A 6,000-nucleotide genomic window follows, 5' to 3' on the forward strand; every position below is an offset into this window, starting at 1 on the left:
AATTAGTCGGCCGATTGGGGATAAAAAACATTATCTCCACATAAAATTTGGTGACCACGACGTGATCTCTGAGTTGCAGTATCAATTAATTATCATTCGCGATCGACATTCGTTAGCCTTAACAAATTTTCGGCGGTTAAGCACAATTCGGTGCTAAAACATACTTACATACACCTACATACACGCATTGCTGGCTATTAATTTCTCTGTCGCGACAATTCGGGCAGTGCACTGCAGCGAACTCACTAATACACACAAGCGGAGTACAAAGCGGAATCGGACAGCTCGCACAGCCGCACAGCTAAAGGCATTAGCTGTAATCCCTTTGCTTTCGCACGTTTATACGTATACAGGGTGTCTTTTTCGGTCGTGCTGAGTGACTCTCTTAAAACCTCAACATGGCAGCACCTGAGCCTATCAATGTCGCGAACGCAGCAATGCCGAGTGATGTAGATTTCTACAAGCACAAGGCCGAGTCCATCAAGCGCCAACTAAAGGCCATGGATCGCTTTCTCACCAAGGAAGAGCTTGCCGAGTTAGATGAGGCAGAACTTCAAGCTCGCTTAGAGCAAATCGAGCGAATGAATGCGGATTTCGATGCCGCTCAAACGAGCCTTGAAAGGCTGGATTTCCTGCAGTTAGCCCATGATGCCCGGCTGGACTTTGCGAATGTTTATGTCAAGGTTAGGTCCAGGCTGTCGCGGGAGTTGATGGCTGCTCGCACGGTAAATGTTGCCAATTCAACAGCTCGGCATACTCTCGAGGGGAATTCGTCGTTGTTCGCCTATAATAGTATAGGCCGTTCTCGAATGCCCGAGTTGCAGCTTCCGCGATTCGGTGGGAACTACATGGATTGGCCAGAATTCCACTCGATGTTCTCGACAATGGTGCACAAAGACCATCGTATCCCAATCATCGAAAAATTCCAATATCTTCGTGGATGTCTAGATGGTGCTGCGCTGGATACGATTCGTTCCTTGGAACTTTCGGATGGATTTCGGATGGGTTGCTGATCTTCATCATAGGCACGAAACTGGACCACAAAACAAAAGAGAAATGGGAAGAGAACTTGCCGACGTCAGGATTGCCTCGGTGGTCAAGCATGGCCTCATTTTTGGAAGCGAGATGTCGGATGCTGGAGAATTTGGGATCAGCCATGGCAACAAGTCCTAGTCAACAGGTGGGAGAAGACAAACCTGTCACCCTTATCACCTCCAGTAACGACCATCCTAACCCCATATGTAACCATTGCAATTCCTCCGAGCATTACATATCTAGATGTCAGGCATTCCTGAATCTCTCTGCGTTTGAAAGGTACAAAGAAGCAAAGAAGAGCCGCTTGTGTTTGAACTGCCTCAACAAAGGCCATGAATTGCAGAGGTGCAGGTCAGGACTTTGCAGGCATTGCCAGGCCAAACATCACACGCTACTCCACATTCCATCGGGAACTGGTGCTTCATCTTCCTCTTCACCGGCCGAGGAATCGATCCAGCAAGAGGCCGCGACTGTGCTTCTAGCAAGCGGGTGTTCTAGCCCTCCCCCCTCGATCCAGAAATCTCAGCCCAGCCAGAACGTGTTGTAGGTAACACTGCCCTCGTCCATGCAACAGATCGTTATGGAGCACTTATCCCATGTCGTGCCATTTTGGATTCGGCGTCACAGGCAAACTTTGTAACATCTAGACTTGCTGATCAGTTGCAGTTGGATCATCGCTCGTCTTATGTTCACATCTCTGGAATCGGAGATTCCATTCTACCTTCGAGCAAGTCTGTACATATAGTTGTACAATCCCAGGACGCAAGCTATCGAGCTTCCTTCGCTGCAATTGTCACCAACTCAATTACGAAAATGCAGCCTAACTTCGGCCTAGACGCAAAGAATTGGCCCATGCCGAATAATCTAAAACTAGCTGATCCTAATTTCTCCAAGCCCCAACGTATCGATCTGTTGATAGGTGGTGGTTTGTTCTTCGATTTAATGTGCGTCGGACAGATTCGACTATCAGACCAATTGCCAACATTGCAGGAGACAAAACTTGGTTGGATAGTGTCAGGAAGCATTGATAGCTCAGAGAATAAGCGTGCAGTTTTAGCCGCTTTTGAAAATTCCTCTTGCATCTCTAATGACGTTTTTGGGCGCGCAACGCTGGAGTACCAAAACTTAGAGCAGCAATGCAGGAAGCAGCTGCTCGAGTGCCAGGTGCAAGTGGAAAAACTGCGATCGGAGAATCAGGAACTGCAGCGCGAACTTTTCGATATATTAAAAACCTACATATCCACGCTAAATGAAATTCAACTTTCAACAATTTCTACATTGCCAAATTTCCTGCCATTCTATGCAATTACAGAGGTTCCCGATGATCAAGACGTAATCACGACAAGCCGCCTTCGTAAAGAATCGCCGATTGCTGCGTTCGACGATCATCCCAGCGTAGCCGCCAGCTGCGCCCAAGCAAGCATCTTCAAGAGGGCCGTTGGAAAAATAGCGGTTCTGCCCCTTCAGGATGGATCTGTTGAAAGCCTTTGCCTTCCAACGGGGGGTGAATGTTCGGAGCAGAACCCAGCCGATTAGCTGCTTGCCAAATAGCACCTAATTCTTGGCCCTCAGCCGCTTATTTTGTTTGTTACTTATGTCTATGTCACTATTGTTAAAGCTATGCGCTTGCTTGCCCTGCTAAACGCTCTCTGCCAGCTCGCTCTTCGCTATCTCCGCTTTGTGTCTGCCTACCGACGTCGGCCGAGCGAAGCTGCGCTTAGCGATCGGAGCGGCAATGTAAAGGGCAGGCAAGCGACACTTGCAATTTGGATGTCACTCATTAAAGAACATATCGCAATTTTATTTCTGCGCCGAGTTTTATTTAATTGAAATAATTAGTCGGCCGATTGGGGATAAAAAACATTATCTCCACAGTATCTTTGTTGAATTTTTTCAACACAATGTGCGCGAAAATCACATCAACTTCTTCTGTTAAATGTGACTTGAATTTAATAAAATGTATTGACTCATTTATAGAATCAGAAAACCATTTAATATGTTTCGCTTAATCGTGATCTAGCATTGGTAAGTCTAGTAAACGATTCAGCTGATCCGCAAAAATTTTTCGCTTTTTCGCCCGAGAATGTGGGTACTTCCACTTTCGGAAGATCAGGCAAATCGATATCTTCTTTTTTTACCGTTGCCCCTTTAGTATCTGTTTGAGATGCCAAGCTTTTTTGGCACCTATGTATTTCACAATAAAAAGAGATTTGGGTTAAACTTTATAATATATAATATAATATTTAATCTTGGTGGCTTAGCGGAAGCCGATTGCTTGCTATTGCCAGATGTACTTTATGCGAGATCGATATGCAACCAATGCGCAGAGGGGTTAGCATAGAACTAAACTATAGACAACGGCGTTAGATCAAAGTGACTGCCGAAGTGGCGGCAGCAGATCAAAGTAGTTGCCGAAGTGGCGGCGGCAGAGAGCCCCTTTAGCGAGAGAGCGCAGCAGCTCTGCAGAAAGTCAACGTTTTACAACATATGTAGGCGGCTCTCTATGCTCATACAATAATAATGCTAAAGTTACGGTTATTCCTCAGCGGCTGGCCCGAACATACTCCCCCCGTTGGGAGCTAGTCTCTCAACAGATTCCTTAAGGGGCAGCAAACATAGCCGAGTGACGGCCCTCCTGATGTTTCCTGAGGATGTCTTCAGGTCAGCGACGCGACACACTCCGTCCTTGCCCAAAACAACATCGACCACTCTAGCCAGTGGCCAACGCATTGGAGGAAGATTTTCGTCCTTCACCAGAACGAGGTCGTTCTTGCAGATGTTTTGCGCGGGGGTGCGCCACTTCGCGCGCTCTTGCAAAAGAGTGAGATACTCTTCGCGCCAACGGCTCCAAAATATTTGTTGTAGTTGGGTGACCCGCTGCCAGCCATCCAGACGATTGTAGTTCAGCTTCGTTAGGTCAGGCTCGAGGATTTGCTCATGGGGGCCGCCTAAAAGCAGATGAGCAGGAGTCAAAACGTCTAAATCATCAGGATTTTCTGAAAGCGAGAGCAAAGGGCGAGAGTTAACAATTGCAGTGATCTGACAGATCAGAGTGCGCAGCTCGTCAAAGCACAGATGGTCCAACTGAGCGGTACAGGTGATATTTTGCGGTCTTCACGGCCGCTTCCCACAACCCGCCAAAATGCGGAGAGCGAGGTGGAATGAAACGCCAGTCGATCGAGTCAGCCAAGCAGGATTCGTGGACCTCCTTCATATGCGGTTCGCTCAGACAGAGCTTCTTTAGCTCCAGAAGCTCGTTCTTGGCGCCAACGAAGTTTGTCGCATTGTCCGACCAAATTTGACTTGGCCTTCCTCGAGTGGAAGTAAAATGCTTTAGTGCGCCTAGAAACGATGCAGTGGTCAAATCCTTTACGAGCTCCATGTGTATAGCCTTGGAAGTGAAGCAGATGAATACGCTAATGTAGCACTTGATCGGAGGCCTTGTGCGGATTTCTGATCGGTAGAAAAAAGGTCCACAGTAATCTACTCCAGTGACTTCAAAAGCTCGAGATCCTTCCAAACGTTCCTTAGGTAGGTCTCCCATGATGTGTTCGACCATACGCGGCCTAGTCCTGAAGCATCTCACACATCTGCTGACGACCCTTGACACTGCCTTAACACCTCCAATGGGCCAATATTCCAGCCGAATTTTGGATAGCAAGGCGCGAGGTCCGGCATGGAGGTTTCTTTCATGATAATATCTTATCAGCGCAAAGGTAATGGAATGTCCCTTTGGCAAAATGAGCGGGTGCTGAGCGTCAAATCCTAGCGATGAGTTGCCAAGACGACCTCCAACTCTAAGTAGTCCAGAATGATCGATGAACGGGTTGAGCGAACTAATAGAACTGGATTTCATGACTTGACCATTGCGCCGAATCTCCTTTATGTCCATCCACAAACTTGCCAGCTGAATGTGTCGAATTAGAAGATGCGTTCCTTGCCGAATATCAGAAACGGTGAGTCCTGGATGCCTAAGACGATGTATAAATTTATGCATGTAGGCGAATGTGCGCTGCATGCGAAAGAATGAATTCGCAAATTTGCATCCGGACGTGAGATCGGCATGTGGAGACGTGATTAGCAATCCTCTCTTGCGAAGCTCCAAAGTTGCTATGTTGTTAGTAGGAGATACAGGCCACTTATCCTTGGAGCATAGCAAAAAGGATGGGCCGTGAAACCATAGCTCTGACTGGATAAGATGGTTGGGAAGCGAGCCTCTCGAGAGAATATCAGCAGGATTTAAAGATGTGGGAACATAGCGCCATTCCATGTCTGCCGTCAACTCCTGAATTGATGCCACTCGATTTGCCACGAAAACTTGAAATTTAGCTGGCTCGTCCCTAATCCAAGATAATGCTGTTGACGAATCCGACCAGCAATAGAACCGACCTGTAAAGATTCCCATGTCCTTTACATTCTGCATGATTTTCGCAAGCAAATGGGCTCCACTTAATTCCAGCTTAGGAATCGATATAGTCTTTAGCGGCGCCACTCGCGACTTTGAGCACAAAACGTGGCTCGAAGACTGGGCTTCCCTGGACACGATATACACGCAAGCGCCATATGCTTCTAAGCTGGCATCACAGAATCCGTGAACTTCTGTAGCCACACTAGAACGAAGAACCAAGCGAGGAAATGAGATCCGAGAAATGCTTGCCAAACTATTTCTCAAGTCCATCCAAGTTGAATGCAACGCTGAGGGTAGGCTTTCATCCCAATCCAAATTTTCTCTCCAAAGCTGCTGAAGGAAGATTTTGCACCTGACAATGACTGGATTTATCAATCCAAGAGGGTCGTAGAACCGCGCAATCGTAGATAAAACCGACCGCTTTGATGGCTTTGAGGTTGTGTCCAGTGCGGACAAGGCAAAAAGCAGCTGATCCGAAGCAGGGTCCCACGCTAAGCCGAGAGTTTTGGCTATGTCGCTTCCATCATTAAACTTTAGGAACTTCTCTATGTCATCTT

This window comes from Drosophila pseudoobscura, chromosome 3 (genome assembly GCF_009870125.1).
Source record: "Drosophila pseudoobscura strain MV-25-SWS-2005 chromosome 3, UCI_Dpse_MV25, whole genome shotgun sequence".
Lineage (NCBI taxonomy): Eukaryota > Metazoa > Arthropoda > Insecta > Diptera > Drosophilidae > Drosophila > Drosophila pseudoobscura.